General features: G+C 52.1%; 1 pseudogene; it reads right to left on the reverse strand.

Annotated features, from left to right (window-relative positions):
- Nucleotides 1–13040, reverse strand: part of LOC141258601 (uncharacterized) — a 130502-nt pseudogene that overhangs the window by 19712 nt on the left and 97750 nt on the right.

Here is a 13040-nt window from a genome sequence, read left to right on the forward strand (position 1 = left end):
CGGCCAAGGTGTGGAGGCTGAGCCCGACCACCACTGAGCAAGACACAGAAGTACAAGGTCCTCAGTGCTCAGAGACACGGCTGAGGTGAGGAGGCTGAGCCCGACCACCACTGAGCAAGACACAGAAGTACAAGGTGCTCAGTGCTCAGAGACACGACCGAGGTGCGGAGGCCGAGCCCGACCACCACTGAGGAAGACACAGAAGTACAAGGGGTTCAGTGCTCAGAGACACAGCCGAGGTGAGGAGGCTGAGCCCGACCACCACTGAGCAAGTCACAGAAGTACAAGGTGCTCAGTGCTCAGAGACACGGCCCAGGTGAGGAGGCTGAGCCCGACCACCACTGAGCAAGATACAGAAGTACAAGGTGTTCAGAGACACAGCGGAGGTGAGGAGGCTGAGCCCGACCACCACTGAGCAAGACACAGAAGTACAAGGTGTTCAGTGCTCAGAGACACTGTCGAGGTGCGGAGGCTGAGCCCGACCACCACTGGGCAAGACACAGAAGTACAAGGTGTGCAGTGGTCAGAGACAAGGCCGAGGTGAGGAGGCTGAGCCCGACCACCACTGACCAAGACACAGAAGTACAAGGTGTTCAGTGCTCAGAGACACCGCCGAGGTGAGGAGGCCGAGCCCGACCACCACTGAGCAAGACACAGAAGTACAAAGTGTTCAGTGCTCAGAGACACAGCCGAGGTGAGGAGGCCGAGCACGACCACCACTGAGCAAGACACAGAAGTACAAGGTGTTCAGTGCTCAGAGACACAGCCGAGGTGAGGAGGCTGAGCCCGACCACCACTGAGCAAGACATAGAAGTACAAGGTGTTCAGTGCTCAGAGACCCGGCCGAGGTGAGGATGCTTAGCCCGACCACCACTGAGCAAGACACAGAAGTACATGGTGTTCAATGCTCAGAGACACCGCCGAGGTGAGGAGGCTGAGCCCGACCACCACTGAGCAAGACACAGAAGTACAAGGTGTTCAGTGCTCAGAGACGGGGTCGAGGTGATTAAGCTGAGCCCGACCACCTCTGAGCAAGACACAGAAGTACAAGGTGTTCAGTGGTCAGAGACACGGCCGAGGTGAGGAGGCTGAGCCCGACCACCACTGAGCAAGACACAGAAGTACAAGGGGTTCAATGCTCAGAGACACGGCCAAGGTGTGGAGGCTGAGCCCGACCACCACTGAGCAAGACACAGAAGTACAAGGTCCTCAGTGCTCAGAGACACGGCTGAGGTGAGGAGGCTGAGCCCGACCACCACTGAGCAAGACACAGAAGTACAAGGTGCTCAGTGCTCAGAGACACGACCGAGGTGAGGAGGCCGAGCCCGACCACCACTGAGGAAGACACAGAAGTACAAGGGGTTCAGTGCTCAGAGACACAGCCGAGGTGAGGAGGCTGAGCCCGACCACCACTGCGCAAGTCACAGAAGTACAAGGTGCTCAGTGCTCAGAGACACGGCCCAGGTGAGGAGGCTGAGCCCGACCACCACTGAGCAAGATACAGAAGTACAAGGTGTTCAGAGACACGGCGGAGGTGAGGAGGCTGAGCCCGACCACCACTGAGCAAGACACAGAAGTACAAGGTGTTCAGTGCTCAGAGACACTGTCGAGGTGCGGAGGCTGAGCCCGACCACCACTGGGCAAGACACAGAAGTACAAGGTGTGCAGTGGTCAGAGACAAGGCCGAGGTGAGGAGGCTGAGCCCGACCACCACTGACCAAGACACAGAAGTACAAGGTGTTCAGTGCTCAGAGACAAGTCCGAGGTGAGGAGGCTGAGCCCGACCACCACTGACCAAGACACTGAAGTACAAGGTGTTCAGTGCTCAGAGACACGGCCGAGGAGAGGAGGCTGAGCCCGACCACCACTGAGCAAGACACTGAAGTACAAGATGTTCAGTGCTCAGAGACACGGCCAAGGTGAGGAGGCTGAGCCCGACCACCACTGAGCAAGACACACAAGTACAAGTGTTCAGTGCTCTGAGACACGGCCGAGGTGAGGAGGCTGAGCCCGACCACCACTGAGCAAGACACAGAAGTACAAGATGTTCAGTGCTCAGAGACACGGCCGAGGTGAGGAGGCTGAGCCCGACCACCACTGAGCAAGACACGGAAGTACAAGATGTTCAGTGCTCAGAGACACCGCCGAGGTGAGGAGGTTGAGCCCGACCACCACTGAGCAAGACACAGAAGTACAAGGCGTTCACTGCTCAGAGACACGGCCGAGGTGAGGAGGCCGAGCCCGACCACCACTGAGCAAGACACAGAAGTACAAGGTGTTCAGTGCTCAGAGACACGGCCGAGGTGAGGAGGCTTAGCCCGACCACCACTGAGCAAGACACAGAAGTACAAGGTGTTCAGTGCTCAGAGACACCGCCGAGGTGAAGAGGCTGAACCCGACCACCACTGAGCAAGACACAGAAGTACAAGGTGTTCAGTGCTGAGAGACGCGGCCGAGGTGAGGAGGCTGAGCCCGACCACCACTGAGCAAGACACAGAAGTACAAGGCGTTCACTGCTCAGAGACACGGCCGAGGTGAGGAGGCCGAGCCCGACCACCACTGAGCAAGACACAGAAGTACAAGGTGTTCAGTGCTCAGAGACACGGCCGAGGTGAGTAGGCTGAGCCCGACCACCACTGAGCAAGACACAGAAGTACAAGGTGTTCTGTGCTCAGAGACACCGCCGAGGTGAGGAGGCCGAGCCCGACCACCACTGAGCAAGACACAGAAGTACAAAGTGTTCAGTGCTCAGAGACACAGCCGAGGTGAGGAGGCCGAGCCCGACCACCACTGAGCAAGACACAGAAGTACAAGATGTTCAGTGCTCAGAGACACAGCCGAGGTGAGGAGGCTGAGCCCGACCACCACTGAGCAAGACATAGAAGTACAAGGTGTTCAGTGCTCAGAGACCCGGCCGAGGTGAGGGTGCTTAGCCCGACCACCACTGAGCAAGACACAGAAGTACATGGTGTTCAATGCTCAGAGACACCGCCGAGGTGAGGAGGCTGAGCCCGACCACCACTGAGCAAGACACAGAAGTACAAGATGTTCAGTGCTCAGAGACGGGGTCGAGGTGATTAAGCTGAGCCCGAGCACCACTGAGCAAGACACAGAAGTACAAGGGGTTCAGTGCTCTGAGACACCGCCGAGGTGAGGAGGCCGAGCCCGACCACCACTGAGCAAGACACAGAAGTACAAGGTGTTCAGTGGTCAGAGACACGGCCGAGGTGAGGAGGCTGAGCCCGACCACCACTGAGCAAGACACAGAAGTACAAGGTGTTCAGTGCTCAGAGACACAGCCGAGGTGAGGAGGCTGAGCCCGACCACCACTGAGCAAGACACAGAAGTACAAGGTGTTCAGTGCTCAGAGACACTGCCGAGGTGAGGAGGCCGAGCCCGACCACCACTGAGCAAGACACAGAAGTACAAGATGTTCCGTGCTCAGAGACACCGCCGAGGTGAGGAGGCTGAGCCCGACCACCACTGAGCAAGACACAGAAGTACAAGGTGTTCAGTGCTCAGACACACAGCCGAGGTGAGGAGGCCGAGCCCATCCACCACTGAGCAAGACACAGAAGAACAAGGTGCTCAGAGACACAGCCGAGGTGAGGAGGCTGAGCCCGACCACCACTGAGCAAGACACAGAAGAACAAGGTGCTCAGAGACACAGCCGAGGTGAGGAGGCTGAGCCCGACCACCACTGAGCAAGACACAGAAGTACAAAGGGTGCAGTGCTCAGAGACACCGCCGAGGTGAGGAGACCGAGCCCGACCACCACTGAGCAAGACACAGAAGTACAAGGTGTTCAGTGCTCAGAGACACCGCCGAGGTGAGGAGGCCGAGCCCGACTACCACTGAGCAAGACACAGAAGTACAAGGTGTTCAGTGCTCAGAGACACGGCCGTGGTGAGGAGGCTGAGCCCGACCACCACTGAGTAAGACACAGAAGTACAAGGTGTTCAGTGCTCAGAGACACGGCCGAGGTGAGGAAGCTGAGCCCGACCACCACTGAGCAAGACACAGAAGTACAAGGCGTTCAGTGCTCAGAGACACGGCCGAGGTGAGGAGGCTGAGCCCGACCACCACTGAGCAAGACACAGAAGTACAAGGCGTTCAGTGCCCAGAGACACCGCCGAGGTGAGGAGGCTGAGCCCGACCACCACTGAGCAAGACACAGAAGTACAAGGTGTTCAGTGCTCAGAGACACAGCCGAGGTGAGGAGGCTGAGCCCGACCACCACTGAGCAAGACATAGAAGAACAAGGTGCTCAGAGACACAGCCGAGGTGAGGAGGCTGAGCCCGACCACCACTGAGCAAGACACAGAAGTACAAGGTGTTCAGTGCTCAGAGAAAAGGGTGAGGTGAGGAGGCTGAGCCCGACCACCACTGAGCAAGACACAGAAGTACAAGGTGTTCAGTGCTTAGAGATACCGCCGAGGTGAGGAGGCCGAGCCCGACCAGCACTGAGCAAGACACAGAAGTACAAGGTGCTCAGTGCTCAGAGACACGGCCGAGGTGTGGAGGCTGAGCCCGACCACCACTGAGCAAGACACAGAAGTACAAGGTGCTCAGAGCTCAGAGACATGGCCGAGGTGAAGAGGCTGAGCCCGACCACCACTGAGCAAGACACAGAAGTACAAGGGGTTCAGTGCTCAGAGACACGGCCAAGGTGAGGAGGCTGAGCCCGACCACCACTGAGCAAGACACAGAAGTAGAAGGCGTTCAGTGCTCAGAGACACCGCCGAGTTGAGGAGGCTGAGCCCGACCACCACTGAGCAAGACACAGAAGTACAAGGTGTTCAATGCTCAGAGACACGGCCAATGTGTGGAGGCTGAGCCCGACCACCACTGAGCAAGACACAGAAGTACAAGGTCCTCAGTGCTCAGAGACACGGCTGAGGTGAGGAGGCTGAGCCCGACCACCACTGAGCAAGACACAGAAGTACAAGGTGCTCAGTGCTCAGAGACACGACCGAGGTGAGGAGGCCGAGCCCGACCACCACTGAGGAAGACACAGAAGTACAAGGGGTTCAGTGCTCAGAGACACAGCCGAGGTGAGGAGGCTGAGCCCGACCACCACTGAGCAAGTCACAGAAGTACAAGGTGCTCAGTGCTCAGAGACACGGCCCAGGTGAGGAGGCTGAGCCCGACCACCACTGAGCAAGATACAGAAGTACAAGGTGTTCAGAGACACGGCGGAGGTGAGGAGGCTGAGCCCGACCACCACTGAGCAAGACACAGAAGTACAAGGTGTTCAGTGCTCAGAGACACTGTCGAGGTGCGGAGGCTGAGCCCGACCACCACTGAGCAAGACACGGAAGTACAAGATGTTCAGTGCTCAGAGACACGGCCAAGGTGAGGAGGCTGAGCCCGACCACCACTGGGCAAGACACAGAAGTACAAGGTGTGCAGTGGTCAGAGACAAGGCCGAGGTGAGGAGGCTGAGCCCGACCACCACTGACCAAGACACAGAAGTACAAGGTGTTCAGTGCTCAGAGACAAGTCCGAGGTGAGGAGGCTGAGCCCGACCACCACTGACCAAGACACAGAAGTACAAGGTGTTCAGTGCTCAGAGACACGGCCGAGGTGAGGAGGCTGAGCCCGACCACCACTGAGCAAGACACGGAAGTACAAGATGTTCAGTGCTCAGAGACACGGCCAAGGTGAGGAGGCTGAGCCCGACCACCACTGAGCAAGACACAGAAGTACAAGTGTTCAGTGCTCTGAGACACGGCCGAGGTGAGGAGGCTGAGCCCGACCACCACTGAGCAAGACACAGAAGTACAAGATGTTCAGTGCTCAGAGACACGGCCGAGGTGAGGAGGCTGAGCCCGACCACCACTGAGCAAGACACGGAAGTACAAGATGTTCAGTGCTCAGAGACACCGCCGAGGTGAGGAGGCTGAGCCCGACTACCACTGAGCAAGACACAGAAGTACAAGGTGTTCAGTGCTCAGAGACACCGCCGAGGTGAGGAGGCTGAGCCCGACCACCACTGAGCAAGACACAGAAGTACAAGGTGCTCAGTTCTTAGAGACAAGGCCGAGGTGAGGAGGCTGAGCCCGACCACCACTGAGCAAGACACAGAAGTACAAGTGTTCAGTGCTCTGAGACACGGCCGAGGTGAGGAGGCTGAGTCCGACCACCACTGAGCAAGACACAGAAGTACAAGGTGCTCAGTGCTCAGAGACAAGGCCGAGGTGAGGAGGCTGAGCCCGACCACCACTGAGCAAGACACAGAAGTACAAGTGTTCAGTGCTCTGAGACACGGCCGAGGTGAGAAGGCTGAGTCCGACCACCACTGAGCAAGACACAGAAGTACAAGGTGTTCAGTGCTCAGAGACACCGCCGAGTTGAGGAGGCTGAGCCCGACCACCACTGAGCAAGACACAGAAGTACAAGGTGTTCAGTGCTCAGAGACACAGCCGAGGTGAGGAGGCTGAGCCCGACCACCACTGAGCAAGACACAGAAGTACAAGGGGTTCAGTGCTCAGAGACACAGCCGAGGTGAGGAGGCTGAGCCCGACCACCATAGAAGTATTCTGCAAAAAGTGCAATTAGAAGCAATGAAAATGTCCCATCAATCCCAAAAATGATAGCAATAAAAATATTAACTCACTGCATCAAAAACAAGCCCTCACACAGTTTCATCGATCAAAGAATAAAAACATTACGGGTCTTAAAAAATGGCAACTCAGATAATAATTTTTTTTTTTTACGAATTTCCATTTTTTTTTCATTACTTAAATAAAAAAATATGGAAGTTTGGTATCACCGTGATTGCACTGACCTGTAGACCAATATTACTCGGTCATTTTTACTGCACAATGGACACCATGAAAACAAAACCCAAATACCAATTGCAATTTTTTTTCTTTTTCTCAACTTCACCACACTTAGAATGTTTTTTTTTACCCATTTTCCAGTAAATGGATGGTGCTCTTCAAAAGTACAAATCGTCCCACACAAAAAAACAAGACCTCACATGGCAGCGCCGTATGAAAAATAAAAAAGTTATGGCTCTTGGGAAAAGAAAAAAAATCACCCGATCCTTGAAGAGTTAAGTGCCCTGGAATATGATGGCACTAAATGAATTATTGACAATGAGGAGGTGATCACATTATTTAAGAAATTTACAGTCGAAGGCGATTTACGAGCGGCTCTTACCGGTCACTGACACGGACGTAGGGGCTTCGAGTCCGGTCGTCGTTCCACCAGAACTTTCCTGTAAGAATCCCACATTAAAGGAATGAGAAAACAGAAACAGAAATCCTATATTATCTTATATCTCGCTGAAAAACTACTGTCTTTTCTCTTTTTATATCTTAATGACAACCAAAAAACATCCAAGTGACCCTGATCAAAAGTTCACATACCCTGGTGATTTTGGCCTGATATCTTGTACAGAATTTGACACAAATGGGTTTGAATGGCTACTAAAGGTAACATCCTCACCTGTGACCTGTTTGCTTGTAATCAGTGTGTGTGCATAAAAGCTGAGTGAGTTTCTGGGATCCAGACAGACTCTTGCATCTTTCATCCAGCCACTGACGCTTTTTGGATTGTGAGTCATAGGGAAAGCAAAATAATTGTGAACGGATCTACTGGAAAAGGTAGCTGAACTGTATAACGCAGGAAAGGGATACAAAAAGATATCCAAGGAATTGATAATGCCGCTCAGCAGTGTTCAAACTGTGATTAACAAATGGAAAATCCAGGGCTCTGTAAAAACCAAACCACAGTCAGGTAGAGCAACAAAAATTTCGGCCACAACTGCCAGGAAAATTGTACTGGATGCAAAGAAAAACCCACAAATAACATCAGCTGAAATTCAGGACTCTCTGAAAACTAGCAGTGTGGCTGTTTCAAGATGCACAATAAGGAGGCACTTGGATAAAAATGGGCTGCATGGTCGAGTCACCAGAAGAAAGCCATTACTGTGCAAATGCCACAAAGTATCTCACCTACAATACGTCAAACAGCACAGAGACAAGCCTCACAACTTCTGGAACAAGGTAATTTAGAGTGATGAGACCAAAATTGAACTTTTTGGCCACAACCATAAACTTTACATTTGGAGAGAGGTCAACAAGGCCTATGATGAAAGCAACACCATTCCTACAGTAAAGCATGGAGGTGAATTGCTGATGTTTTGGGGATGTGTGAGCTACAAAGGCACAGGAAACTTGGTAAAAGTTGAAGGAAAGATGAATGCAGCACATTATCAGCAAATACTGGAGGCAAATTTGCACTCATCAGCCCGGAAGCTGCGCATGGGACGTACTTGGACGTGCCAACATGTCAACAATCCAAAACACAAGGCCAAGTCGACCTGTCATTGGCTACAGCAGAATAAAGGGAAGGTTCTGGAGAGGCCATCTCAGTCTCCTGACCTCAATATCATTGAGCCACTCTTGGGAGATCTAAAGAGACAAGTTCATGCTAGACAGCCCAGGAATTTGCAGGAACTGGAGGCTTTTTGCATTTTGCCAAGAAGAATGGGCAGCTTTATCATCTGAGAAAATAAAGAACCTCATCCACAACTACCACAAAAGACTTCAAGCTGTCATTGATGTTAGAGGGGGAATACACGGTATTAAGACCTGGGGTATGTGAACTTTTGATCAGGGTCATTTGGATGTTTTTGGTCGTCATTAAGATTTAAAAAGAGAAAACACAGTAAAGAGAAGACAATAAATGGCTTCACCCAACCAATAACCATGAGTGGAGAAAAAGTTTTTTTGTTATCATTCATATTCTCTGAAACAAGACCAAGAAAGGAAAAATTCTGCCGGAGTATGTAAACTTTTGAGCACAACTGTATATACATGCACACACGGGCACACAGATATATAATACACACATGGAAGCAGTCATATATATACATACACACACACACACACACATATATAATATACACACACACATATATATATATATATATATATATATATACATACATACAGCTCTGCAAAAATGAAGAGACCACTGCCCAGTTTTCTCCACATGTCTGACAGCTATTCCATTCCAGCGTCAGTTGAATTCCAACCACCGTCCTCCTCATTCTACTTAATGTTCTTCTGATTAGGTGATCACCTGAACCAAATCTTATGTAATGAGGGAAAGTATAAGAAACCCTGCTGTGCTCTTCACAATCCTCTTGCAATAGGACAAGCTGGATGGCAAAACAAGTGCTGGGAATAGTCCAAAAGTAATTTGAATGAAAAAATAACTTTTCACCATGCCAAAGGAGCTGAAAAGAAAAGTCTTGAGTGAGGAAAAGAAGGGCTCAGTTCTGGCTTTACTAGCAGAGGGATACAGTGAGTGTCATGTTGCCTCCATCCTTAAAATTTCGAAGACGGCAGTCCATTACAACGAGGCCAAGCAGCAGACATTGGGGACAACAAAGCTACAGACCGGCAGAGGGCGAAAGCGACTCTCCACTGACCGGGATGACCGTCATCTTATTCCAATGTCAAAATTTTTAGCTTTGAATTTCGGAGACATGTCGTCAGTAGTTTATAGAATAAAACAACAATGTACATTGTACTCAAAAATATACCTATAAAGAGAAAAAGCAGAGAAGATGAACATTTTGCAGCGGTCTCTTAATTTTTGCCAGAGCTGTATATATATGCTCTCCATCCTGGTATATATATCCCTCATAATGCACGGCCTATAGTCCTTCATAAAGTATAATGTACAGCCCATAGCCCTCCATATAATATAATGCACCTCATAGTCCTCCATAAAGTATAATGCACAGCTTTTAGTCATCCATGTACTAGTAGGGCCACTGTGTACTCACTGATCGAAAAAATAAATAAATACTCTCCTTCCCTCTGGTCCCCCACCGTGCGGCATCCCCTTGTGAAGCTGGCAGCTGACTTCAGCATGCAAGCGTCTGAAGCGCATGACTTCACTGCCATGCACCAACGTCATCGGTCTGTGCGTGGCAATACATTTCAACTGAATGTGCATCCAAGGATATATTCTGTCAGCACCCATCCCCTCCCTCGTTCCTCATACTGTGTCAACACCCACCCCCTCCCTCACTCCTCATACTCTGTCAGCACCCTTCCCCTCCCTCGCTCCTCATACTGTGTCAGCACCCACCCCCTCTCTCACTCCTCATACTCTGTCAGCACATATCCCCTCCCTCGCTCCTCATACTGTGTCAGCACCCACCCCCTCCCTCGCTCTTCATGCTGTGTCAGAACATATCCCTCCATTGCACCTCATACTGTGTCAGCACCCACCACCTCCTGTGCTCCCTATATCATGGCTCCCAACCGTCCCATTTTCGGCGGGACTGTCCCTCTTTGAGGGCTCAGTCACTGCATTATGTAACAGCTCAGCTGTTCTCCCGCTCCCGGCTATGGGGGATTGTGGAGGGAATTGCGGCTTTGGAGCAGCGGGCACAGGTAGTAGCCAGCAGCTGCAGCTACCACGTGTGTCCGCTGCTAAAGAAAATTAATATTCACTCCTCTCCACGCCCATGGGAGCATACCAGGATTGGGTCTGAGGGGGCCATGCAAACCAGGATTGGGTCTGAGGGGGCCATGCATACCAGGATTAGGTCTGAGGGGGCCATGCCTACCAGTATTGGGTCTGGGGGGGCCATGCATACCATGATTAGGTCTGAGGGAGCCATGCATACCTGAATTGGGGATGAGGGGGCCAGGCATACAAGGAATGGGGATGAGGGGGCCAGGCATACCAGGAATGATGGTAAGGGACGTCTGCTGAATGCCCCTCATTACCAGCGCCCCTCTGACAACTCTTCCTGCCAGGGGAGAAAGATATGGTAAATGGGCATGGATTAGGGTGTGACCAGGGGCGTGGCCAAAATTTGATGTGGCCCGCTAAGCATGATCTGTCCCTCTTTTTCTTCTTCAGAAGTTGGGAGGTATGCCTATACAATGTCAGCACTCATCCCCTTTCGTGCCTCATACTGTGTCAGCACCCACCCCCTCCCGTGCTCCCCATACAGTCTCAGCACCCACCCCCTCCCTTGCACCTCATACTGTGTCAGCACCCACCCCCTCCCGTGCTCCCCATACAGTGTCAGCACCCACCCCCTTTCGTGCCTCATACTGTGTCAGCACCCACCCCCTCCCTTGCACCTCATACTGTGTCAGCCCCCACCCCCTCCCGTGCTCCCCATACAGTGTCAGCACTCACCCCCTCCCTTGCACCTCATACTGTGTCAGCACCCACTCCCTCCCTTGCACCTCATACTGTGTCAGCACCCACCCCCTCCAGTGCTCCCCATACAGTGTCAGCACCCACCCCCTTTCGTGCCTCATACTGTGTCAGCACCCACCCCCTCCTTTGCACCTCATACTGTGTCAGCCCCCACCCCCTTCCGTGCTCCCTATACAGTGTCAGCACTCACCCCTTTTCGTGCCTCATACTGTGTCAGCACCCACCCACTCCCTCAATCCTTATACTGTGCCAGTGTGGCGCCCATGTCTGTAGCGCCACAAAATGCCTGCATGTGTAATATAATTTTATATGTATTGCCAGCTATGGTGAGGGCTGGTTTCTCTGCTGTTATACTGCACCCACATATTGTACCCAATCTATTACTGGACAATTGTGGACTTAAACCAGGAAGTGTGCATGATCCCTCAGGGGAAAGGAGGTGCTTCTGAAGAGAAATGTGCTTCAGTTGAGCAGTGAGTTTGTGAGGAGATATAGCAACATGGAAATCCAGATGAAGAAGAGCAGTGTCCTCTCTGCAAAGGACAGGCTGCATGAGGCAGGGTATCAGTCCCTAGGGCCAAAAACGTTCAGCGTCAGTGGTGAAACTGACAGACTGCTCGGTCTTCATATAATGAGCAGTGAAGTGTTTTGCCCAGGAGCACAGCAGCGCATAGAGTCAGGGACACTGCTGCAAGAGAAAGTAAGTGTTTTCCCAAAGGATTCGAGCTGCCTGCTCGCTGGAAGGGATCATGGATCCAGTACTTGGATATCTTGGATCTCTAGGATCCAAGAAATTGTTTATCAGAGACATAATTAGCAGCGGGAAGGCTACACCACCTCACAGCAGAGAAACTGAGCTCTCATCGTGCAGGTCTGACCAAAACCCTGTATGTGAACTGTATGAAATCTTTTAGAACTGTTTGCAGAACTTCAGTAAAAGGTACAAACTGGTTATTACCCCGTCTAATGCTGATTATTCTCTGCTATACTATTCCTGCTCCAACTCCCCTGGGAGCCAGAACTGGTTGGGAAGGGTTAATCATCTGGCACTGCTTATCACCACCTAACTTCCAGGGGCCTTCATCAGTGCCCAGCCGTACCAGGCCGAACATCCCAACTAGCATCACGGACCTTTTTATTATTTTATTATTAACCCCCACAATTAACAAAGACTGTCACGCGCCCCCAGTCGGGCCTGACCAGTACTCGGACCTCCGTGCACCAGTACTGTGACCACAGCGGCTGGCCAGGGTGGCACAGCAGCACCCATTCCCCCTCGCTCCTCATACTGTGTCAGCATCCACCTCGTCCCTCGCTCCTCATACTGTGTCAGCACCCACCCCCTCCTTCGCTCCTCATACTGTGTCAGCACCCACCCCCTCCCTTGCTCCTCATACTGTGTCAGCACCCACCCCCTCCCTTGCTCCTCATACTGTGTCAGCACCCAACCCCTTTTGCTCCCCATACTGTTTCTGCACCCATCTCCTCTCTCCACATACTATGTCCTCAAATTTCTTGCTCTCTATACTTTGTTCGCACTCATCCTCTCCCTCGCTCCCCATACAAGTGTCCTCAAATTTCTCCCTCCCTCTCGCTCCGTATGCTGTGTCCGTATCCATCCCCTCACTTTCTCTTCATACTGTGCCCTCAAATTTATCCCTACCCCTAGCTTCCCATAATGTGTCCGTATACATCCGCACTCTCATACTGTTTCCCCATACATGCCTCATACCCCAGCTCCACATACTGTGTCTGCAACCAACTTTTCCTCGCTACCCAAACTGTATCCTCAAATTTCTTCACCCATTCATTTGCTTCCCATTCTGTGTCCA

Source organism: Phyllobates terribilis, unplaced genomic scaffold, assembly GCF_046119375.1.
Source record: "Phyllobates terribilis strain yellow unplaced genomic scaffold, ASM4611937v1 Scaffold_3__8_contigs__length_932513732, whole genome shotgun sequence".
NCBI lineage: Eukaryota > Metazoa > Chordata > Amphibia > Anura > Dendrobatidae > Phyllobates > Phyllobates terribilis.